The sequence below is a fragment of the Corvus hawaiiensis genome, chromosome 19 (genome assembly GCF_020740725.1).
Source record: "Corvus hawaiiensis isolate bCorHaw1 chromosome 19, bCorHaw1.pri.cur, whole genome shotgun sequence".
Lineage (NCBI taxonomy): Eukaryota > Metazoa > Chordata > Aves > Passeriformes > Corvidae > Corvus > Corvus hawaiiensis.
Window position 1 is genome coordinate 6,773,790 of NC_063231.1, and position 26,107 is coordinate 6,799,896.

At 54.0% G+C, this 26,107-nt stretch overlaps 1 protein-coding gene across 25 annotated transcripts in view; it reads right to left on the bottom strand.

Annotated features, from left to right (window-relative positions):
• Positions 1-26,107, bottom strand: part of CACNA1G (calcium voltage-gated channel subunit alpha1 G) — a 146,725-nt gene that overhangs the window by 113,900 nt on the left and 6,718 nt on the right. The window lies entirely within an intron of this gene.

Below are 26,107 nucleotides of genomic sequence, written 5' to 3' on the forward strand. Positions count from 1 at the left end.
TAGAGCCTGTCACCTGTGTCAAAACATGGCATTTAAAATGGATTTATTCCATTCGTTCATTCCTGCAGAATAAGCCCCAGAGCCTGCTGGGTGCCCACTGTCCTGGGAGCTGCTTGGTGTTGGAGAGAAATCAGGCAGAGAGACCCTGGCAGCTGCAGAGGCTCCATTTCCACATCCCTTCCACAGCTCATCTTTACTGAGATAGCTGGGAACAAGGCTGGTTTGAGCACATTTGGGTGGAAATTGTCACTTTGGGGGTCTTTATCCTGCCATGAGCCCTGCCAAGGGGGACTGGGCACCTTCGGTGCAGATGCCCTGACCCTCACAATCAGCAGCTGCTGGGCTGGGATGGAGGTGAGAAACATTCTTGGCACTCAGCCCCCAGTAAGAAGCAATTCATCCTTTCCTCTCCAAAACCTTTACTAGACCCTGCTCCTGCAGCTGGATCTGGCCCCACACACTGCATTGTCCTGGAACAGCCCCAGGCTGCTTTGGACAAGCCTCACTCAAGGCATTTGGTCACTTCAGGAACCTTAAACCAAATGATTTCTAATGCTTTGGATCTCCCAAAAAGCTTCATGAAAAATGTACCCAACTCCTCAGGTTCCCAATCTCCTGCACATCATCTGAGCCTCCCTCACTTTGGCTTAGGAAAAGCAGCAAGGACGACCTTTGGTATTCCAAAATACCCTTGGAGCTGTTCAGTGCCAGCCCATTCAATCGCGTCCTCGCTGGGAGCCCAAGGCCAGCACCACTTGCTTTGGAGCTCAGTAGGGACCAACCCACAACCAGCTAAAAGCCACAAAGAGTCCTGATATTCAGGCACTCACAGCCCAGCACATAACTATGGGATCAAGGTGAAAAATTCTGCTCCAACCACCCACAAGGATTAGAAGGCAGGAGAGAGGAGACAGTACAAAGCCAGCCCTTTGGTTTGGCACACCAGAAACACAATGGGCATTCCTAAGTCCAGGTCTGGAGTCAAACCTCAGACTTTTTTTCCTTTTTTTTTGTATTTTTGCCCCCCTCTCTGCATGTGACTCATCCTGAGGCGGCATCTCCAGCCAGCACACAGCTCCTGATGAGCTGCTATTGATTTACTCCATGTGCGGACAAGCTTATTGGGGAATAAGGGTGCCTTGTTCCTGCTCCAGGACCCACGTGTCCCTGCACATGGAGTTAATTAAGAAAGAGCTCTGGGTGTAGGCAAGCCCTCCTCAAGCCCCAGAACCCACCAAGGGCACGCAGCCCACCATAACCCACCCCTGGCACCCTCCACGCCCCTGCCCCAGACTCTGGGTGATGATCAGCAGGTGTGACAGGAGTGTTGGGGTTGGGGTGACAGCCCCAGGGAAGGGCCCTGCAGCCCTGCCCTGCTCCCCCAGCCCAGACACAAACATGGGCTCTCCCAAAATCTTGCAAAGGGCAGCTCCTCCCAGCCAGCAGCACACTCTGGCAGGAGGCTGTAATGGGAGCAAAGCGCTTTAAAATTTAATGTGGAACAAAAGAATTTCCACAAAATAAAAATTGCAGTTTCTCTTCCATTAATAAGATATTACAAGCCTCGCTAAAGAGGCTGCAGTCTCCAGCTCCTGCCCTTTGCTGTCCTGTCTCCCTTTCCATCACAGCCTCATCATCCACTCCTGCTCCCTGTGCACTTCTCAGTCCCGCTCTCTGTGGTGAAAACTCTCTGAAACAGCCAAGAAAGCTCAAACTTCCCCATCTCAGCCCATCGCCGGTACCTCTCTCCAATCCCGTGTGATTTCATCATGTGCCCTCTAATGCAAAATGGATGTTCTAACAAATAAACTGAAAAGCAACAAAGAAGCCGAAAATAAAGCCATCAAGCACGGGACCAATGTACGTTTGTCTCCTTTCTAATCCCATTATTGCTTTGAAACGAGCTCTAGATATTAGTGCTCCCTCATTAACAGCTGCTCTGGTTTCCCTCTGAACCCCAGAGACTGGACCCTAATGAATTTTGCAGCCAGAAAAAGTGTTTTTTAACCACAACAACAGCAACACAGACAGAAACTCAGATCACGGCATCTCGCAGCACTAATATTTATCTTTTCTCTAAGCCTGCAAGGAGACAAGACATTTTGGCTGAGGAGAGGCGGTGCAGAAGAAGCATGTGCATGTATGGAGCCGAGTGGGACACGGATGCTTTCAGGCACAATCCACTTACACCTCATAAAATTCTCATTGCTTTTGCCTGGAACAAGCGCAGTGACCGCACCAGGCCGTACTAAAAGTGCCGGAATATTCTGCAGCGGGCGCCGGAATGCCGCTGTCCCGGCACAGCTCAGGTCCAGGGATGCTCAGGAGAGAAGCACATCCTTGCGACCTGGGGTATCAAATGCCTCATTTTATAGTGTAGGAGATTTTGGGGGAGATTTTGATCTCCTCTGCAACACTGCAAAGTGCAACCAAATCGATTCCCTCAGGACTCTGTCCTTCCTCGTGTCCCGGTACAGAGCAGCGCTCTCGGATGTCCCTACTCTTCTTACTGAGTGCTGAAGCTAGAGAAAAGCAGCCCTGGGGCTTCCCGGGGAGTATTTTCAAGCGGAATGGCCTGGGGGAGCCGCCGCAGCTCCCAGCCCCTTCCCTCAGCAGAAACGCTCTGTAGGTGCTGAGGGACCCTGCTGCAGTCAGGGGATGCGAGGTTTCCCTGCTGCATCTCCATCTCTGCCAGCTGGGAGGGGACATGGAAGGGCTCAGCACTTCATTTCCCCACAAGCCCCCCGTACTGAGGGGCTGGGGGCTCCCATCACTCCCCCAGCCATTCCCAGTCCTGTGCCTGCTCCAGCACTCCTGTCTTTGGCTGTGAACTGTTGCTCTGACTGAGCTCAAAATGCTCCGGGGACAGCGAGCACTGCCAGCAAATACATTAGTGAGAGCAAAGCAGCTGGGGGAAAGGAGATCAGCTCTGTGCATCTTGCCAGGCTGCTTTTCTCCTGCCTTCCCTCTCGGCAGCTGTAAATACGGAGAACTGAGCCTGATTAGAGGTTTCTGTCCCGATCAAGGGGACTTCTGTATGTCCTAATTCATTTTCCCCTGATCTGGTCTTTCCCATCCCATCTGTGCCACGGCCACAGTTCCTCCTGCCCTCAGTGCCAGCAGGCCAGGAGGTGCATTTCAGGCATTCTGAGCAGGAGCTATCTCTAAATGACAAGAAAGCAAAGGCCGGTGGGTTTCCCACAAGAGTAGCCACCTGCAAGAGGAGTTGCTTCCCACTGAGCACCAAGAGGGCCGGGCAGCCCTGCTGGCAATGCCCACGGTCCTGCAGCACAGAGGATCATGTCCAGGCTGAATAAAACGGGCAAGGAGCAAAGAATCAGGCCTGGGACCATCGGGCAGTGAGTAGAAAGCAAAATGCCAAAGCCTGGGTGCCTTTTCCCTGCCAGTGCTGCTGGGTGCCCAGCACCCTGCTCCTGCTGAGGGCAAATATTGCCCCGCATTGTGGGTCCCCAGGGCTCTGGCAGGGGCAATCAGGCAGGAATCTGCCAGCACCAGCAGTGACCAGAGGAGCCGGATTCGTGCTTCAGCCCTGCCTGTCACACTGCGAGCTCCATCCTGAAGCAATGCAGATTTGGGATGGAGGAGTCTCAGGGGCACCTGACAGTTCTGGACATGCCCAGCCCAGCTAGCCCTCTTCAGAGGGAAGTGGTTTTGCAGGAGGACCAAACCAAACTAAAGCAAGCTATGGCATGCAGAGGAGAAGATGCAGGTGCCGGGGCTGGGACCAGCCCTTGGTCACAGGAAATATTTATTGCAATTCTCACTCATCAGACAGACCTTGATCACAAAAAAGGAGTTGGTGCTCTACACACATAATTACATTATAATTTGTTCTTGCACACAGAGAGGTGCACAAGGGCTGTCCAAGGATGCAAAACACTAAGACAGGTATTTTGCCCTCTCCTCACATCACCACCCAGCCAGCATCTCCCCAAGGATCCCCACTGCCCCTGCACCACAAGCTCTGGGAAGCATCTTCCCAGGCTGGGCAGGCATTTTGGGAACAGGTAACGCTTCCCAGCACAACCCACCAGCCCCCATTTGTCCTCAGGTTCAACTTGTTCAGCTTTAGGATCCCAGCTAAGCCCACCTAATTCAAAGTTCCACTTCTGCAAGCATTTCCCCGCTCATTCCTGGTGATACTGACCCCGGAGACCTGGCAGACTGCTCAGCTGGGAAAGAGAGATCACGTTTTCCTTTCAAGGGCTTTGGGGTTATATTTGGGCAGCAGGAGCAGGATGGGAGCTGAGAGCAGCAGCCTCAGCCTCAGCACCACTGCAGAGGTGGGAGATGGTCCATGCACTGCCAAGAGCATCCCTGTGCAATTCCCCAGCCCTGGAGCAGCTCAGCTGCTCAGGACAATGCAGGTCCTTCACTCATTTCCTTCTTTTCCTTCACCATCTCCACTATTTATTACTAAATACATTTCAATGGTTGGGGTGTGATAACAGGGCTGAAAAGCCTGGATTGCTTCTGTTTCCCAGACCCAGAGGGATCCAATCCCTGTCCCCAAGAGCCACCAAAGGATCTGAACTCACATGGCTACAGCAAGGCTGCCCCAAACAGAAACTCTCTATTTTTCTCTTAAATTCAAAGAAATTCAGATAAATTCCTTCTCATTAGTTTCATCTTATCCTAAATCTGAGCAAGGCTCATTGTTACAGTGCCAAACTAAGGGAAGGAGGCTCCCTCTCCAGACTCAGGCCACCTTTGCAGACCTATGGAGCCTGACTTGTTCCAGGTTTCACCCTGGAGACTTGACCAGCAGCCTATTAAAATCAGGTCATTTATTTAGGTACTTAGATCTGGACTTCAAATAGCTAAAATTAGTCAGGAAAGTTGCACTTTTCAGGCTTTCTCATCCCATGCCTCAGTTTCTAAAACCAGGGAAGAGAAGAACAATTATTTCTCTCCAACCCTTTCGAAAGCACTTGGAGATCTTCAGATGACAGCGCGATTTGGTGCAGACGTATTCATTATTCTTCCCCTCCATGGAGCAGTGTTAAATCTTTCTCCATATAAAGTCATTTTCTAAATTAGGTAAAGACGGTGAGTTTTGCGCTGAGCACATGTGGATATTTTTATAAAATGTTTAAAACTTCTCGTCTGACTTTTTCTTCCCTTGAAGGACAACGTACCGAATTAAACCCTTCTGTGACCCCATTTCATTTCACCCTCGAGGAGTTCTCAGCAAGACTTTGCCAAAAAGTAACATTAGCGAGTTCTCTTCCTCACAGATCACAAATGGCAAAGTTTGGCCTCATGTGCTGTTTGGGCTCAGTGGGAAGAAGGGGGCTGGGGATGCTCTGGGACAGCCCCCAAAGGGTTTAACACATTGCTTTTGCTACTCAGAACCAGACAGGCGAGTCCACAAGAATCCCACAGGAGCTGCTGTCACAAATGGAGCCTCCAGCTCATCTCCAGTTTCCATCCCTGCCTTGTTCTGCTCGGCTAGAAATGCTGCCAAAGCGGCTGTGTGGCCGCTGGCTCCACTCCCCAAAATGTGCACCCTGATGGAATAACCTGTGGTAGGTCCCAGGCCAGAGGGAGGATACTGTCCTCACTCAGGTGGGCAGGACTGGGTGTCCCCACCTACCCCGGGTCCAGGGCTGCGGACAGGCACCCGCCTGCAGAGGGTGTGACCCTGAGACTAACCTTCCAAATTCCCTCCTGGAGAGGGGATTTTTTTCCCTGCTAATAGAGGGTTGTATTGCTGGTAGTGATAGAGAAGGGATAGAAGAGCCCTTTCCATCTAGTCCTTCACTGGGAAATTCATCCCCTATAGGGAGCTTGGCTGGGGACACACTCCCCGGCTCTGAGGCAGGGGTGCAGGAGGAGCCTGGCTCCCCACACGCCTGGCATCAGGAAAACAAGACACAGTTGTGTCCAAGGAGATAGGCCCAAAGCCAGGAGGACAGAAATGAAAAGCTGGAAGTGGCACCGGACCGGCCAGGGAGCTATTCCTGCCAGGTGCTCCCCATGGCCTGCTGGCTGCACTGGGGCTGCAGAGCACAGATGGATCCTAGGCCCAGACAGCAAACACAGGAAAGGTCACCCCTGCCAGCCCAGCAAGCTGGAGCAAAACCGACACTGTGTCAACAGGGAAAGGTTTGAGGTGAAGCAAAATAAAACATCGATGCCAAGAAACGTGCCTGCACAGGGCTTTGGGAAGGTTTGGTGTCTCGGCCAGCAGCGGCTGGAAGGGGGGTCACAGGGGACACTCTGTCACCAACCAGCTTCAGACTTCAGATGGCAAAACCCTTTGGCTGTCCCTGGGCAAGGGTGCTGTGCCAGGAACATGAAGGGGAGCATCCGACTCCCACTCTACATCCCACCTGTGACTGGCAGTGAGAGGAGCTGGGAATGCCAGAGAAGACCCCCAGGAAGGCTTTGAAAGGGCTCCAACCACCAGGAATGGGGCAGCCAGTGGCTCAAGATGTGCCTGGCTGGCAGCAGAGATGTCGGGAGCAGGGGGTGGGACCCCTCTGACCTCTGGCAGGGGAACAAATAGCTGTAGTGACAATAACCATGACATGGGGATGTACAGGAGCTGTGACCACCCCACAGCAAGCAGGACCCCTGAGCAGAGCCCCACTCGGCTCACCCCTGCACCACCACTTGGCACAGCACAGTTTTTGAGGTTTCCCACGGTGCACCCACTCTCTCGGGCAATAGAGATGATTTCTGAAGACACAAAACAGGACCCAATGCACTGGGAGGAAGGAAGGGACTGCGGGCCCCCAAGGGACACAGCATGGGGACATCAGGGACAGAGGACGGCCAGCACTAGCCCTGGCATCTGAATACCAATGTAAAAGTTTCTTATCCTCCAAAACAACTTCCTGAGCTTAAATTTCTGTTATTTTTAACCTCACTGCTGCATTATAAATAACCACCGGGTCCAGTGCTTGCCTCCCAAGCCAGCCACTGCGGGTTCCTACTCCAGCTGGGGCAAACTTTATGGCTTTACTTTTCCAAGAGCTGATCCAAACACTTGGAGGAGAGCCAGAGAAAGGCCTGACCTGCAGGCAGAGGCCAAGGGAACCAGAGCTGCCCTGTGGAGCTGCAGGGTCAGGAGGCGCTGAGACCATCCCTAGCAGGAGGGGAAGGGGTCACTGGGAATTATCTGTGTGTGGGTGGGAGAGTGGGTCCAGTGAGGAGATGTTTCCCAGGAAAGTCAGGCTTCTCCCACAGAGAGCATCCCAAAAACATCTCGATGCACTCACAAGCACAACTTGGTTTTCCTCACCCAAATTTACCACCTTCTCACGTCCAGCACCCAGTCAGCCACCCAGCTCCCTGGGGATGGAGCTGACACAGAACAGCTTGGGTGGGCCCCAGACATTCGTGGTCTCCATGTCACTGTCACAGCCCTGAGCAGAGCGCCTCAGGGTCAGTAGGACCCAGGGGCTGGGCACCAGACCAGTGAGAAGGGAGGATGGGGGAGCATGAGAGATGCTCACCCTTGGGGACAGTCCCACCCACTCCAGGGGACACACTAAGGGGACAGGGGACAGCATCTTTCCCAGACCCTGCCTGCATGCGGGGAAGGATGGGCAAGGGCTGCTCAGCCCTTTGCCAGAGCCTCTTCCCTCTCCAGCACCTGCAGCTGGGGGTGAGCAGAGCTCGGCAGGGCAGGGCAGGGCAAGGCAAGGAGGCTGCAGTGAGGGGCTGGTTCCCACTGCCATCTTCCCATTCCCTATTTGTGCAGCAAAGGTTGCTCCAGCATCCTGGGCAATTGTTTTTACAGTCTGCAAGAAGGAGATTAAAACCTCCCTGTTCGGCAGACATGAGCAGCAAAGGAATAATAAAAAAGAAAAAACAACCAAACCAAAACAGCAACAACAACAACAAAATCCAACAACGAGAAGAAAATATTCAAGCTGCTCCAAGGCATAAAGTCAGTCCGGCTCTCAGCACAGTCCCCACGGCACTGTGGCTGCATCCCTCCCAGTCCAGGGGGTCCCCACACAGGCAGGCTGGAGGAGAGGCAGACCTTTTGTTAGCAGCTCAGAAACTTTTCCTAGTGGAAGGATCCCCGAAGTGTCGGGAATTTCAGCCCCGAGCTGTTTACTTTCTGTATTTTTGCAGATTTCACTTGTGGTTCAGAGGAATTCAGACACAATTAGAGCCACTGCCATTCACTTGCCAGAGCCCAGCACAGCCACACCAGGACCCTCTGCCCAGGGACATCTGCCCTAAAACCCCACAGAGACAAAAGGCTCTGCCCTGCACCTCCTCTTTGCACCAAGGTGAGGGCCAAGGCCAAGAGCTGCCAGGGAAATGCTTGTGGAGGACAGACTCCCACTGCCAATCCCAGATGCATATCCCAGAGCCATCCTAGCAGAGAGAACAACCTCCCATTCCTTCCAGATGCTTCCTTGCAGCGGGAAGACGGGGGTCAGATGAGGTGCTGTTGGATAACCACCCCTCCAGTGATCCCATCCTCCTCCAGCCCTTCCTCCCCTGCCACAAGGTGAGAGTGCCCCATGGCAGGGCTCAGGAAGCAGCTTGGCTGCTTTCACTCCCAGCTGTCAGGGGGTTTTCCCCGCCTCTGGCACCTTTCCCTTCCACACTCTGTTCCCAGGGATGCCTTTGGAGGTGACAGGACAGCTTGCGCTTCCCACGGGGTGGAAGAGGCTGCTCCTCTCTGCAGACACCTGTGCTCTCAGCAGGGATTTTTAAGGATGGCCTCCAGCCTGAGGGCTGGGATGCAGCATCCTCCTGAGTTATTGCTTCTGCTGGACCCCCTGCTCAGCCTGCAGCCCCTGCCTGCACACCAGATTTGCATCGGGGACTCTGCCCCACAATGCAGCCCAAAATAACTCAGAGGAGGGGTCCAGAACCTGTGCACTTCCCAGATACTGTACCCAAGTGGAACAGGACCCCAGCTGGTCTTGGTCTTTCTCTGGGAAGTCACTCGAGCAAATCCCACAGGCACTGGAGAGGAGGGACCTGAACCCAAGTCCTGGAAAAGGAATTAAGAGTGGGGTGCCTGGGGTGCTTTGCACCCCAGCACTGCACAGCTGGGCCGAGAGGGAGGTTTATAGAGCAGCGCTCAGTCTGGAGAAGAGCAGCTCCAGCACTGCCTGCCCCATCCCACAGCGCTGAGAACGGGAGAGCAGCAGCCACTACCAAAACGAGGCAGGGACAACCAGACAGAAGCCTGCACTCCTCTCTGTCCCCTCTGGCCGCTCTCCCCTTGCTTCCCACGGGATCCTCCCGCCTGCGGGAGCAGCAGCGGTGAGAAAAATCAGGGATCGGCTGCGGAAAACAAATCATGAATTAAAAAAGACTGCAGCTGCTCATGGCAAAGCCCCGGTTCTCAGAGCAGCATCCCACCCTGCCAGGGGTCAGCCAACCCCAGAGTGAGCTACGTGCCCAAATCAAAGGCAGGCGCAATCAGAGGGATCCAAGTAACACACGCAAATGGGCGATTTGCAAATAAACAGAGCGAGCCAGCGGAAACGGCAGGGGAAGGAATGCTCTCCGCTTTCAGAAGGTTGGGATCTGCTGGTGGGCAGCCCAGGGAAGGAATGCAGTGACGTCTGTCCAGCTAATAAATTAGCGAGCTGAATAATTCAGGGTGAATTATTCGCCTGGTTTTCCTTCCCCTGAGGAGGTGCTGAGCGTGCAGCAGGGATCGGGCAAGAGCCAGGGACCCCAGCAGGGACAGGGACCCAGGTGAAGCATTTGCTGCCAATGCTTCCAGGCAGGGCTCGTATTTGGGCAGTTTTCACCCTGGTGATGGAGCGGGTGGGGAACAACAAGAGGCTGGGATGTCATGGCAGGAGGTGTAGCAAGTGCTGGGGACCACACACGTGTTCTCATGACGGCTGACAGCTGAGGGCACGGCTAGTTTGGGTCACTGGCAGTGTAGTGCCAGAGCAGGGATGGCCAGGGCGGGCAGAGTACTCTGCCTCTGCACTCAGCCCCCAGGGCCGTACCTGCTGTCCCACTGCCTGCCTCTGCACTCCCAAAAGTGGGGTCATGCCCTCTGGTGACACCCAGAATCACGTTCACTGCATATCCCCCAAGGCACCCTGCAGACCTTAACCCCCAGCCTTGCGTGTCCATGGGGAGTAAGTGGAATCTGGGTTTCACATCCCACATCACCCCACTCATCCATTTTCAGGCTCCCTCAAACCAGAGCCGCCTCACACGGGAGTGAACAACGAAGCCCAAGACTCTGCAGGTACAGAACAGGATCTCTGTGTTCCACGTGCAATGAAATCCCCCCAAAACACCGTGGTCCTACACCTGAATTGGGGAAAAACCTTGAGCGTGTGTTGAGAGCAGTGGGGAGCATGCAGGAAGCGCATCCAGCACCAGCCTTCCCGCGCTCCCACTCCCAGCCCTGCGCCAACCCAGCCCCCTTGGGTTTCTTTCCCTCTTTAACAAGCTGTCGCTCCCAGGGAGTGGTTTCCTGAGCAGTGACGTGACCCTGCTCCCCCGAGAGGCAGGGATGGCGCTGGGATTCATTCTCAGAGTTATAAAACCCCACAGCCGCCCCCAGGCTGGGTTTTCCCTCCATGGGGCCATGCTGGGAATCCAGCAGCGGGGAGAAAAGGGCAGGAGCTTCCCCTCATCAGGGCCCAGCATCCCCACAAACCTTTCACTCCAGCAGAGACGAGGAGGAGGGAGATGGTGATGTCCTGTGCCTCCACCACAGCAGCAAAGGGACCATGGCAGAGGCTGCCCCAGCTCTGTAGGTGCTGGCAGGAGGATGAGGGTCCCAAAGCCATGGCAAAGGGCAGAGCATGGATGCTGTGGGGACAAACTGCAAAGCCCCTGTGAGGGTGCAAAGGCCATGCAATGCCTTTGCCCCACCATTACTGAAACCCAGAGCGGTGCCCTTGGCCAGTCAATGGACAGACCAGGAGTCCTCCCAGGTTATTTTTATTAGAAACCAGCAAGTCGTTAAAATCCAAACCCAAAGCAGCGGCTCCATGCTCAGGGACATACTGGGGTGAACTCAAGAAGGGGATGCTCCAGGACTGAGCCAGGACCAGCTCTGCCCTGCACCTTCAAACAACTCAACTGCCACGAAGGGCCCCCAGCAAACTCCAAGTGGGAGCAGGGGAAGGTGACCCCTGAGGAGCCCATCCCCCCGTGGCAGGGTCCAGCCAGGGAGATGCTCAGAGGAGGAGAGCGGAGCAGCAGCGAGAACCCTGCCGGCGATGCCATAAACAACAGCCAGGTTTACGAGGCCCCAGGGACCAGGGAGGCTGTTCCATTACCAAATCCCCATTTTCCCGGGGAAATAGCAGGTGCTGAGGAACAGCAGCTGCCAAGATACAGTATTTATATATACATGTATATGTATTTTAAGAAGTAAAATACAAAAATTGTCTGCGTGAGCAAGAGGAAGGTCGTGAGTGGTGGGAGAAAAGCCAGAGAGCTGCCAGTTTCCAAATACTCATTCCACTTCACTGCTTTGGGATGCCACTCTCCTGCAATTCCTGCATTGCTGATGGGGACAGGACAGACTTTGGGACTTCCTGAGCCCCCTTTGATCCCAAGTTCCCAGGACATGCCAGTGCAGAGCTGGATCCCATGAGATCCCAACCCCTAAGGCTGCTTGCACGCAGGGAAGCATTCCAGCAGGACTGCAACAGAGGGAGAAGCCAGCAGAGCCAGCCACTCACTGCTGGGCTGCTTTCATGGGGCTCCTCCGGGCTGAGCTGCAGGGACCTTTGGGGGGACCATGACAGCAGGATGGGGGACACAGAGCTACCCAACCTCCATCCCATGGGAGCAGGATCACAGGGCTGGCTCAGTCCCAAAGGGACCACCCCAGGGATGTCCCCCTCTCCCCGCTACCACCTCCAGGCAGGAGCAAGCACCCCGTGGGGCTCAGCACTGCCCCTCTGTAACCCCCAGGAGGCAAAACAGGACCATCAGCCTCCTTGTCAGGGATTTCCATCACACGTCTTCCCCTCCCTGGGTGGCAAAGGGGCTGGTGGGACATATCCTCTCTGGAGCCATCATCCAGGAGGAGCTTCCAGCACCAGCTGCTCCCCTAGGGAGGAAGGGGGCTAGGGAAGAAGAAGGCCATGCACAGAGGGAACAGCATGAGAAAACCAACCCGCTGTCAATTGTGCCAAGTTGTGCAACACTCAAAATGTCACTGCGGGTTCCTCTTTTGTTCCCTCAGCCGCAAGCAGGAAAGCCAGATCCCCCCTGCCAACGGGGCCCCCTGCCCTCTCATTTCATTTCCAGCAAAGCCAAAGCCTCTCGGGTTTCCCCGCAGCATCCCCAGCTCAGGCGGCTGCTGCCAATGGTGCGTGTCAGCAGGAGGGAGCTCCAGCCAACAGGACCGTGCCCGGCCCTGGGGGTCACGGCAGAGAGGAGCCATCCCCTCCGGCTGCTGCCGGCACGCTGCAGTGCCTCCCTGCCCTCCTGTTCTGGCTCCCTCCCCTCTCCAAGAAAAATATTTCAGCTTTTTCCTCCTTCCAGGCAGCAGCGCCTCTGCGTATTTTCAGTGGGTGAGCAGCAGCTCAGACCGGTAGTGCTGGAGCAGCAGCCGCCTCGTCCCGCACCCAGGGCAGCAGGGATGCTCATGATGCCTTGGACGCATTCCCAGGTGTCCCTGTTCCCAACTCCACCACTGACCCAGCGTTAAAAAAACACTCACAACCGGGGCAGACGAGGTGCCGAGCAGCAGCCCCAGCCCCGTTATCCACTCAGCAGCCCTCCTTGGAAAGCAAACCCAGCGGGAATCGTGCGCCAGCTTAATTAGAGGGGAGAGAGGCAAGTGGCTGCAAACCGGAGAGGAGCCTCGTTAGAGGTTACGCAACAATTTCTTAATCAATGGAGCTGCTCCGCAGAGTGCGGCTGGCGAAGCCGCTGGGGCTTGGCCGGCGCCGGCTCTCGGCCGCGGCCGCCCGGGCTCAGGTTGCCCGCAGGGAGGGTGCAAGGCAGCGTCGGCGGCGCCCGTGTGACAGCGAGCGGGGACATAACGCAAAATGACAGTATTTACTCTCCACTCTCCAAAAACATGCGTGCGGGGGGTCTCCACAGCCCACCCAGCGCCAGCTGCCCCGACCCAACGCTGGTGCCCCTCTATCCATGGGAGATGCTGTGCCATCAGCCTCGCCAGCAGCGAGGAGCTGCGGAGGAGATGGGGCACACAGCACCCTGCGAGCAGTTTCCCCAGCAGGGAGCCAGCCTCGGTAATTTTAGAACATGCCAGTTTGCTAAAGCACCCTCCGCACCTCCAGCAGCAGCCTGCAAGCTCCGTGTTCTCCCCAGCTTTTATTTGGGCAGGCGTGGGCCAGCCACAAGGAGCGAGGAGTGCCCGGCGATGCCAGCTCGCCCAGCCAGCTGCTTCCCCGGCTGTCCCGGCAGCTGGAGTCGTGGGAACACACCAGAAATCGCTAGAAAAGCATGAAAACATAAATCACACTTCTCATCTGCAGCTCGGGATGGGGCTGGAGGCAAAGGAAGCCGCCGTTTGTGCCCATTCTAAACTCGTTGCGTCGGTGCTGATTTCACTGACTCCCTACCAGCACGAAGGGAAATAACAGCCAAGGGCAGGGGCTGAAGCACTGAGACCACGGGCACTTCCAGGAGCTGTGCTTGACTCCCAGGGACACAGCCGGAGCACAGTTACACCAGCGCTCGAGCCCTGACACCCCTCCAGCACCGCAGCCTGCCCGTGCTGCTGCCCCCGGAGCGGTACGGGATGCATCCTGCACCCGCCCTGGCATGCGATGGCCTCGCAACCTGCAGCATCCTCAGCCTCAGGCTGGTCACAGGGCACTGCAGGTGGCCAGGTGGGAGGAGGAAGAGGGGGAGGAAGCTCCCACTGACACTCTCGGCCAGCAAACAGGTTCTTCTCTAATTTTCCACACACAAAGCAAACCGCACCTATTTATCGCTGATGAGGTATTTCAAGCCACGCTCGTTAGCACCTGCTGCGAGCGACTCCGAAGGCACCGCTCATTCATCCCGCCTGCCCACGCGCCCTCGGCGGCGACAGCGGGAGGGGCTGGGAGGTCCCTAGGATCTGTGTCACCTTGCAGGGAGCTGGCACGGGGACACTGACACCAACCTCCTGTCCCTTATGCTCCTCCAGCCAGGCCAGGTGAGACCTGCTGTTTCAGCACCCTGCAGAGACCTGACGTGCTCATCTCCCCCACTGCCCAAGCAGGGCAGGATCAGCCCCCGTGGGAGCTGCCAACGGCATCTTCCCCTTCCCCCTCCTCCAGCCCAGCTGCAGCGAGGGGCCGTGGGAGGTGGGAACGAGGCAGCGAAAAGCATCAAACGTGGCACCGAACCCGGCCATAAATAATCTCCTGAGCACAGCCAGGTTTTACAGCCTTTCCCTCACCTTCCTCCGGCAAACCTGAGAACGTCCTGGATTCCTAACCTGGAAACGGAGTGAGACGGTGGAAATAGCAGCGACTTTCTCCCCCTTCTCTGAAAGGATGGAGAACAAAGCAGCACCGTTAGGGCAGCCTCACCCGGCTCCGTGGTACAGGGACAGTGTAACCCAAGAGGACCCAAACCACAGCTCCTCCACCCCCTTCACATCCCAGAAGATTTCATCTCACGTTTAAGACGCAGGATTGCCAAAAAGATCCTGCCTCACGTCGCTTTTCCTGTATGCCTGGAGGCAAATCATCTCATCTGCCATATGCATCAGTTCAGTGTATAAATCCGTGGAATAATAACTGCAAGGATTTTTTTCCTCCTCCTTGCTGTGCTCTCCTGCCTGCTGGGAGTGCAGACTCCCCGGGAAAGCATTGGCTGCCTGCACACTGTGTTGCCCAGCACGGCTGCACCCCATGGGTGCCACATTCCACAAGCACGTGCTGCTGCTCAGCCCGGCTGTCCTTGGAAGATAGACCAGGAAAAACAACCTGCCCTCCCCACCTTCCCTCAGGGTATTTACCACTAATGTGATAATCTCCTCTCCCCACGCACACACGGGTTTTCTTGGAACAGCAATAAAGGAGAATAAAAATGTGAGTCTGGGAATGCTGGACGTTTGCTAAGCCACCGCCCCGGAAAGGCTCAGCTGGCCAAAAAAGTGAGGAGAAGGATGTCCAGAGCTCCCATCCATCCTGATGGGGACCTGGGGGGGAAGTACAGCTTAGCACCTCGGCTGCACCCCACCTTCCCTGGCTGGGCGTCTCCCTCCCCCCCACCCCCCAGTTTAATATACCCTAGCCTAAAGAACTGGTGATGGAAGAGTAGTGGGTAAGGGACCATGGTTTGAGGGTATAAGTGGATTTTCACAAGGCTGGAGGCAGAAGGAGCTGCCCACTGGTGCCCTCGCCAGCCAACCACCAGCTTCAGCCCACAGCATCCTTCAGGGCTGCCAACAATGACACCTCTGCCAACACCAAAACCTCTGTCAACAGTGAAGTCTCTGCCAACACTGAAACCTCCACCACAGCAGCAGCTCACCCCAGGCCAGCTCTCAGCCTGTATCAGCCCTTGGTGGGGATGTGTTAGTTCAGTCACGCAGACCTATTGATTCAGGAGCATTAATTGGTCTTCACTGTTCAAACACTGACCTCAATTAGAGCCTTTTTTCCTCTTTTTTTCCCCTTTGCTGGCTCCTTCCCCTCGGCTCTGCTAGTTTAAATACCAGAATACCTACACTGGCCTTAGGGAGATGTGGTGTTAACTGTACATTTGTATCTCATTTATAGCCAGGCTCTTCACAGCCTTAATAAGCAGGTCCCTAAAAAATGGGGGAAAAGACACCCACTGCAGGGGATGTTTGCTGCCGGCCCAGAGCTGCCCAGTCATTTAGGGGGATTCAGAGATGGCACTGCCAGCTCTGAGTTCTGGGTTTGAACAAAGCCCTGATTTGGACAGTGCTCAGCTGGAGTGGTAGCTCAGTCTTTCCCTGGGAGTGATCCCATCCACGCCGTGCACATCCCAAAGGAGCACCATGGCTCTGTCTCACTGCAGCCCACCCAGCCTCCAGCCCCCCACTCGCTAGGAGCACAACAGCCCTTGAAGTTGCTCTAATTCTCTTTATTTCCGATTCCCTACCCGTGGCATCCCAAGCCAAAGCCCAGGAGAAAACAGCCGGAATTTCAGATTTAATTAAACCTCGTTGAGCCGGCTGCAACCTTCCTCTGAAGCCAGCACTGATGCCGCTATCACTGAGCCCATTCCAGCACCAGGGAGCCAGAGTGGGCAACTCCTGCCCAGTGCTGGCATGGGGGTACCTGCTGACCCTAGGGCTAACTCCCATCCCAGAAGCAAACACCTGTCGGGGTAAGAAGCTCAATAGTTGGAAATTTTATCACAATTCCCTATTTATTTGTTTATTTAACCAGGTTTCTGCTGGTTGAATGGAGGCCTGAGATCATCACTCAGGGCACAGCACTACCACAGAGGTGTCTCTTTGCTGCCAGCCCCGAGAGCCAGAAGAGCTTCAGCACAGGTTTTCCAGTTTTAATGTTCTTCCATTGTGGCACCAGTTTCACCTCCGACCAGGACGGACCCACAACCCCAAACTTTTCCACAGAAAACACCTCCCCCCACAGCACCTGCTCTTAACTCACGTTTATCTTCCCATAACACACAAACCACAGGGAAAAATCCAGAAGTTTTCAAGTTCCCCAGTCCCACTCAAAGAGCACTTGAGCAAAGTCAGAACTCCCAACTCCCAAAAAAACAGTGGGATTTGGACACTGCTGAAGGTGTCACCGAAAGGTGTCTCCCAGCCCACCACAGACCAAGTGAAAGCTGTGAGAATAAAAGCAAATAAGAGACAAAAGGTTGGTCTGAAAGTTCACCAAAAAAAAAAAAAATTAACCAGCTCAGCTCACAGCCTTTAAAACACCAAACCTGTAAACCTTCCCAAAGCCATCACATTTATTCACATAGATGTTTACAGAAACCAGGGATACTCCTAAGTGTCCATGCAGGCTTCCCATTAAAAACACATTGCGACAAGAGGGGAAGAAATGCATTTGCAAGAAACGCTTCAACAGCTCCAAATAAATGAATTCCTAAAATTTTCAGCCTCTTAGTGGGTAAATTTGGGGAAGGTTGCCTTTGCTACAGCGGTTCAGAGCGATTGCTGCACCCAGCACACGTAGGCAACTTGACATCCAGACTGTTTTACACCAACCTCAGCATGCTGTGACCCCAACAAACCCCTCACACTCGCCAGCTACAAATCCTAATTAACCTGTAACAGCTCAGGCTGGTTAATGAGCTGCTGAACAAGAAATGGCAGAGGCTGCATGGAGAGACAGCGTGTGTCCTGCTGCCTCCCCCTTGCTGAGTGCTGCCCACTGAGGACTGACACTCCCAGTCTCTACACCTCATTTTAGTGGCTTGGAAAACCCCAGCTTGAGGATGAGGTGACTCCAGAGACCACAAAGAAAACCCACCTGTGAGTATCATACTGTGACACCATTCTGCCTGCGGTGAGGTGGTTTCCAGCCCTCCAGCCCTGAGCATCTTTTATATTTCTTCTCCTTCAGTTACCCAAAGCCCTTCAGATTCAAATCCAAATTATTTCCCCCCCCCCCATCCAAGTCCTACTGCTGTCATGAGGAAGAAAAAAAATGGATAGCAAGCACCTTCCACATCTTCATCAGCCCGGGAACACCCCACTGGACTGCCCCCGGGACACCTTATATACCTGATTCCCATAAAGCCCCTGGTTTCTTGCAGCCTTTGAGACCCTCCTCCCCAGTTTCACGCCAGCCCCCCCTCCCCACAGCGGTGGGTTCACCTCGGGATAAACCCCACCACCACCTCCCAGAGCAGAGATCTAACAGAGGATGCTAAAAAGCTACCGGGCCGTTTCCATGGGTACGTGAGGCACATGTTGCTATGTGATACTCGGTCCGTTTCCATGGAGACAGCAGGGCTGTCACCACGCAGGGCTTATTAGTTGCCATGGCTATTAAAAGGCGCTTGTCCTCTGGGGACCTGGAAGGACCAAAGCCACCACTTTCCCCTTGTCTCTCTCTGGGATGGCACCAGCTCCCTGGGATTTGGGTGGGCACCTGGCCACGCAGGTCCCTGACACCACAGGGACGGGCAGCTCCGAGCTAAGCTGAAGAGGGAGCCCAGTCCCACATTTTTCCATGGAGAACCACATGTGCCCCAGCCCGTGGAGCGCCTTCTCCGTAAGCGAGCAGAGCATCCCAGCCATGGGCTTTTACTGGTGGGGTTACAGCTGACACAGACCCCACAAAGCAGGGTGAGCACACAGAAGGGCCCAGCTGCCATCTGCCCACGGAACCCTGTCACACCTCCCCATCAGCACAGCACAGAGAATTATTGCCCAGCTTTGTATGGTGGATTTGGTATGGCCAAATCCATGTGTGACCAGGCAAAACCACCACAGAACTCACCCCTTACAGACGAGGCAGTGCTGCAAAATACAGGCAAGGGCATCGCCCGCCGTGCCGTGGAACCCTCTCCCACCTCCCTCAGCCTGCTGCAAACAGCCACGCAGAGTGGCACAGCCCCTGCCAGCTACTTCCAAAGCCCATTTCTCCAAGCATGGAGAGCTGCTTGCTCCTTTCTCCAGCCCCTGGCACAAGAGCCAGCCCCCAGTCTCACCCCGCTCCAGCAGTTCCTGCCACAGCCCTGCACCCACCATTCCATCGTCTCTCTAACTGCATCCCAGGAGCAGAAGTAGAGATGCAAGGAAGTCCTGGCTTTTATTTATTTTTAGTTTTTCCCCCTTTAGACAGTCCCAGGCCCTATTTCAGAGCCCCCACACTGTTTGGCCAGCACAGCATCTGAACCCATCTCCATCCTATCTCAAATCACCTCCCCAACAGGCCCTAAATGGGTTTTTATACAGCTACATAAACTCCTATACTCACACACTCTATAAAATAAATTAAGGGTATTATTTTCTCATTATTCTGTTAGATTTTCTAGGAAGGATATAATTTTTCATTTAACTCCAATGGACCAAAATAAAAAAAACCCACAACCAAAAACCTATAGAAAGGTATATTACCCTGTAGTGGAAAATTAGATTCCTCCTACACGATACTATAGGATGATTTAAATATAACATATAGGAATATAACATGTTATTAAATTGTATAGTATCTTTCGAGAAAGACCTACAGTATAGGATTCTAAAAATTACTCCCAAAACCTATTATGCTTCAATCTAGCCCAGCTGGTTTCCTTTCTATTACATGCTGCAACTTTTCCTAAAAGGCTCAGGTTTTAATTGTCTTGAAATGCTGCTGCAATCACACTCCAAGAATGGCTCTAAACTCCTCCAGAAATGACACCCAAGTGGGAAACCCCTGGCCTTGGGGTGGGATGGATGTGGGGATGGATGGGACTCTCCCCTCTTCACAGTCAAAAAATGCCATAATTAGCAGAGGGGAGAGGGGTCCAGCCAGGACCCAGGCCCTTGGCTTCATGGGCAAGAAGCAATTCTGTATTTCAATTCCATTTCTCTCCCAGCACTCACCACCCCAAATATTTGGGGTATTCAAATAGTCACTGATGCTCTAGCACCATGCACCCATCCTCTTCCCCCCCTCTGCCAAAAAAACCCAAAAAGGGTTACAGATAAAAGTTGCCTGTAGCTGTTGCCATAGAGACTCTCCAGCTCAGCACAGAAACCCAAAATCTTGTAAAAAATGGAAGAATTTAAGATTTTAATCAGTGAGAACACATGGGAGGCCAGGAGCATCAATGCACATCCTTGCCTTAACAGCAGGATGTGTTCTCCCCTTGTTTAACATCATCCTAAGAGCCAGCAGAGCGCGGGGACAGAAAGTGAGAGGAATGAAAACAATGAAAACCCCGTCTGCTTTCGAGTATTTTCTGTCCCCAGAAAAGCAGCCTCTCACTGCCCAGGCTGATTCTGGACCAATACCCCACCAGCCAAGCTGTTTGTGTTCCCGTTTCCTTCATCCGCTGCCAGAAAAAGAAAATAAAATTCAACAATACAAGCAAGGCAAAATATTTCCCAGAACCGCGCTATTTCTCCCATAAACTTCACCTCGCCGCCAGCACGGCCAGCAGCGGGGGAGGAAAAACAAAGGAGAAAATCCCAACTTTTAGCACCACGAGATGTTTGCATGACCGTCCCAAAACTGCTCTTTTCTGCTGCATCCTCCACTGTCACTCCCAGCCTGGCTTCCACCGTGACCACAAATCAAACACCACAGGATAAACTCACTGCTCTGGCATTTTCACTGCTTGGCAGAGCCCCGGCTCCAGTCGTGGCCACTGGCTAAGACAAACACGGCCCTGAGCACGCTCCAGTGGCTGCCTTTCCACTGGCGGCATGCTGCGGCGTGCCAAGGTGGCCAAAGGATCCTATTTTACCACCTTTTAAGCCTTGTGGTGAGTTTGGGAGGAGATGGCATCCACCAGCAGCTCAGGGATGGGGCAGTGGTTTCACCTGGCAGCAGGATGCTGGGGATGACCAAAGCCACGGCGTCGGGGAAATGCCTCCAGCGCCAAGGGGTGTTGTGTTTCATGCCTGAGGATACAGAGCTTGAGGAATACCAAAACAAGGAACTTCAAAAAGGAGCGGTGTTGGCCCAGGGAATATTGTTGTATGAGCTCAGCCGCTTCAGAGCGATGGAAAAAATCATGCACTGACCCGAAGGGGTGGCGGAAGGACTCAGTGTGCGGGGGCTGAGCTCCAGATGTGCCACCAGCATCCACCCAAGGGGCCCGGGGGGGAAGATGGGTGGGAGTGCAGGTACCTGTGACAACACCCCAGCACCCCAAGCTGCTCCCAAGCCCTGAAGCCAGGGAAGGACCCAGATTTGGGGGCTCAGGTAACTACCCCCACATTGCCCCGACACTCTGATGTAGAGGCAAGGTTACCATCAGCTCCCAGCTTAGGCAGGCTGAGGTGTCTGTCCAAAACCTTCTACCACCACCAAGTCCCCATCTGCTCAGCTCCTCACTTTTACCCTCTGCTGCACATTTAGATGCCCACCAGGATGAAGGTTCATCTGCTTTCCATTAACCCCATCCCTGACAGCACTGGGAGATGCAGGGTGCATCCACCCTACCACCAGCTCCTCCAGAACCCAAGAGCTGGAATCAGGACCTGGCTGGCAAGGAAGGCCCAGGAGGGAGATGGTGTGGATGGGGAGTTACAGACTAAAGGAATCATTCCAGCACTGGCTCATCTTTGGAAATAAGATGATTTTGGCTTGAAGGTCACTGGGAGAGGAGTTTCGTGACTTCTTTCTGTGCCTTTGCTCTTCTTCCATTGCAAAAGCAGGTCTCACCATGGTGTAGCCATGTCCTGGGCTCTGCTCAGCCTGTGGTGGGGACCTGTGTATGTACACACACATACTGTGTGCAATTCTAAAACTGCCCTGGCGTCCCCCCAGATGCTCTTAGAGCCACTGCCAGGCTCAGGGCAAGGGCTCTGCTGGGGGACCTTTGCTCCTCTCAGGCCCTCTTTGCTCTGGACTAAAGCGTCCAAGCACTCACATGGCAGCCAAGCACCTGCATGGCCTTGAGATACAGAGCAAAGGCATCTCCTGCCCTCGGATAAAGGCTTTGGACCACTCCCAGTCGGATTTGCCAAGGCTCTCAGTGCCCCTGCCGTGGCCCCCAGCCCTCCCCATGCTGCCCCATCCCCCTTGAGTAGCTCCCTCCCTCCCCTGCGCTCTCCTCTCTTGCTGTGCCTGTGTGTGGGTGTATTTGGAAACGAGATCTTTCCAGCTGAACTGCAAAATGAAATGCAAAGATCACAACTCCTTGAATAGATTCAGTGCACACACACCCCCCCCCCCAACATCCAGCCTGCCCCCCATGCAAAATCCAGGCAATAGTAAAAAAAAAAATCCAAACCAGAGGTTAAAAAAAATCAAGGTGTTCAGCAGATGAATGGGGGAGATTGCAGGGGGGGGAGGGAGGAGGGGGAGGCACAGCAAAGCACTTTCCTTTTGTCCCCCAGTTCACCATGAGATTTGCAGCTCGACCCCCACTTGCTCAGCCCTCTGAGCTCCCAGAGCTGAGACAGCCCAGCTTCATGGGGCTATGAGAAAAGAGAAAACAAAACCCAGCACAAAGCCAAGCCCAGAACCCAGCTGAGATGTGAACATCCGCTGCTGGAGGAGCCAGAGCCCATTTACTGAGATGAAGGCAGAAGTGTCTCCACCCTCGCTGTGGGTACCCCGTGCTGGCCTTGGGCTCCTCTGCTCTTCTTTTCCTGGAAAAAGACAGGATTCCCCTGTGCTGCTGCCATGAGCAGTTTCTGAAGAAGGGGCTGTGATTTGCCCACAGCAGGGGAAATTGCTCCCATGGGAGCAGCGTGTTGGTGCCTGGAGGGGGCTGCTGTGGGGCAGGATGTGCACCATCCTAAGGGACAGGATGGAAAGATAAAACAGAAGCATCCTAAAAAATACCCTCACCACAGCAATGCCTCATCCAGGCAGCAGGGCCTGAAACAATGGGTGAGAGGAAGAGGAGGTTGGGGGCTCAGAGCACCATTCATGGCCTGGAGACTCCTGCACTAACATTGGCTGTGCCAGAGAAGGGGGTGAACACACACTGCTGAGAGGGGAGTCACCCAGGCAGAGAGTTATCCCCTGTGTAAAACAGAGCCCAAGAGCTGGGAACATCCACCTCAGCTAGAGGAAGGACATCCTGCCACGGCTCAGGCACACAGGGATGCTCCAGGTCAGCCTCACGAGGGGACCATGACAGGTCAGCTTGGCCCTTGCTGTCACCATCCATCGGTTTCCCAAGCTGCTGACCCTGTGTGCAGCACACACGTGTGGGTACAAAGCCCCAGGACACCAAGCACACAGAGCTGGGAAATGCCCTGTGCCACCCCCATGGCCGGCATGGTTTGGGGTGCCCAGGGTCAGCTCACATCCACTGGCTCATCAACAGGAGCACCCACACAGTACTGAGGGCTGAAAGGGAAGATCTCACTCCACCCCCCAGGCTCATGGATACCCAAAGCCCTGGGCCACGGCTACTGAGGGGTAGGCTGAGAGGCCCATCTTATCCCCCCAAGCCATCCTTAACCCCTAAACAACTGCCTAAGAGGCACAAAATCCCAGGCATGGGGAGAAAGGCAGTGGATAAGAGTATGAGGCTCCAGTTGTGATCCATCCCAATTCCAGAGCCACAAAGCTTCACCTGCACCTCTCCTCTGAGTCAAATCAGGCTCCACACCCTCCAACGCTGAGCCAGCCATGGATCACAAACAATAAAGCAATTTATACAAGGCAGAGACCTTCGAGATTTATGCTGTACGCTTGCCATATAGAGCAAACATATTCCCCTCTGCACATGGCTGGGTCCTTTGTCAGAGGAATTTGGATTTTTGACCCTAGAAGTCAGGATGAATCTCTGAAGGAACATCAGAGACAGACCTGCACCGTGACCCTGAGCAGATTATGGCCTCGGGGGTATATCCCAAGACATATTTATGGCCCTCCAAAGCAAGATAAGTCAATAACCACATACAGTAGCAGTTACAAGTCAGATATTAATTTAATTCCTTTCCTCCCTATCTGCCCGGATAAGCATTAATTCAATGGAGCATCAGAGGGCTCCATTATTTATCATTCTTACTGGAGTTTGTTTTCTCCCATTAAGGTAGAACTGCTACACCCAGGCTATCTAGACACGATGGTTCCCAAATTGAAGACATTTTGCATCCAACACAGGCACGGGGACCACCAGCCCAGACCTGGGATTCGTGTTATTAGCAGCTAGCACCGATGCAGAGGAGGCTGGTTAAGGAGCAGCCCATCAAATGCACTTACAAACCTCATTCACCCGCAGCAGAAGGAACATTTTATTCCTACAGACCCCGGGGCCAAGCAGGAGCAGAGACATTTGTTCCCTTCCACAGGATCCAGCCAACCTGGCCCTGGGAGTTGCACACCCACCCACAGCAGAGCTCCCACCACCTTCTCCCCTCCCCGGAGCAGGGTTCTTCCCAAGTCTAGTCTCAACCCGGAGTTAAAAATGAACCTTATTCATGATTAACATCTCTATTTGCATAGCGTGGCTGGCAGCTTAACACCAAATAAATGTTTTGGCAGCAGGAGTCGCAGGCATGGGGGTGAGCCCTGCCCTCCAGAAGGCAGCTTCAGCCTCGCCATGGGTTAACGAGCACTTTCTAATTGAATTAACAAATCATTAACAAGCCCTGTTCGCCATCTGGGCAGGGGAGGGCTCTGCCTTGGGCTGCTCTGGCCACCAGCATCTCGGGAGGGAGCGCAGAGGCGGCCAATAACGCAGGAGGAGGGAGTGCGAAACCTGACCTGATTAAGTTATGAATCACAGGAAATCCTGGAGGCATAAAACCTCTCGGGGGTGGTTGGGCTGCCAAGGTGGGTGAATCCCTGTGAATCCCCTTGCCCAGCTCCACTGCTGCTGGCTGTGGGTTTGCCTTCAGCCCCCAGGCTTAGGGAGCATCTCGAAGCTGGTTCAGTTTTCACTGGGGAAAACCTCTTGGAAGAGAACCAAATTAGAGATAAATATAAGGATGCTTTGCACTAGGAACCCTGTAAGTGTGGGGCTAGCGCCTGGATTACAGTAAATAAATCCCCTTTTCTTTATAAACTCGTCTGTGCCAAGCTCCCAGCTCTCAGTCATCACCTGCTTTAGCATTTTGTTCCCATTTTCAGCCCTCTCCTGCCCTCACCCTTGGATTTTGCATCCTGGCAGAGAGAGAGAGAGAGAGAGAGAGAGAGAGAAAACTGGGATGACACGGGTGACAAAAAAAAACCCCCAACACCAACAGCCGCCAGTCCCTTGCGCCTAGGGAACATGCTAAAAATCCCAACCAAAACAACATTTCAGGCACGGGAGCCAAACCAATAGACAATTTCCATCTACTTGTGACTAAAGCGGTGAACTTCTGGGGGCTGAGTCACGGGCACGTCCCGGTCCCACGCACACGTGCACGGCCACAGCTCCCGCCAGGACCTGCCCGACCGTGCCACACCTTGGGCACGGGATGCTGCTCCTGGCACCCCAGCAGCCCCTTTCCCGTAAGGCAGTAACCAGCACCACGGCAGCCAGCACGGAGAGCAAGCCTCAAAGCTTCTCTCAGCAAATATTCAGGCTGAAAAATGTGGTTTTTCCATCTGCTCAAAGCTTCTTTGCTGAGGCTTTGGTAGGAAGCAGATGTGAGAGCATCCCAAAGCACGACCAGTCGTTACTCACTCCGTTATATAAAACCATGAGAATTTCCTTTTTTTTTTTTTTTTTTGTTTTTTTGTTTTGTTTTTTTTTTTTTTTTTGTTTTATTTCTTAGCACCAGGCCAGATTCCTGGGTGAGAGGCCAAGGCTGGAGAAAGCCAAAGCCAAATGAACCCAGGTTGGGGGAAACCTCTGCGTGCATCACCATCCAAAGGGAACATTTCACATCTAGGTTGCTCAGCAGAGAGCCAAGGCTCCGGGGAAGGGAAAGCCACGATCTGGCCTCGTAACAAACCCAGAAACACTTAGGCCTCCTAATTAACTAGGAAATTCAACCCCCTCCAAACCACAGTGAAGCTTCAAAGCCCTCCCAACCTGACTCCGGATGCTCCTTCCCCAGTTCCCCAAGGACGGCCCCGTTCCCTCAGACCCTCCTCTCAGCCAGCAAAGCTGCCGGGGGCAAAGGCTCCCCATGGGTCCTCTGCCAAGGGAAAATGATTTCATGATCCAAGTGAAAAAGCCATCAGGGAGGTTCATTTTGGCCGAAGGTTTTGCTCCCTTCCAGCAAAACAGTAGAAAAAAAAGGAGCGTTGAGAGAAACCTGGGCAGGGAACTTGGGTAATCCAAAACTTGGTCTTTTCAGAATGGGGAAAAAAACAAAGTGAAGGAGAGTTTCAAATAAAAATGAGAAAGCAGCATTTTTCAGCACGATGCCAAAGCTTCTGCAGTGGGTGCGGGGGGAGAAGAAAGCAGAAATTTTCTGTGCATCATAAAATCCCGGGCATTTCCAGACCGGCTCCAACACCCCGCACTACGGAACAGGGCAGAGAACACAAAAGCCGATCAAGTGGAGAGCAGGGAGTCTGGTGGAAGACACGTCAGCCCCGTGGATGAGCGGCGCGGGGTGGTCCAACCCCACCCCGGATCGCCACCCGCCCGTCTGCCCCTCCTGTCCTGGGCATGAGGGGCGGGG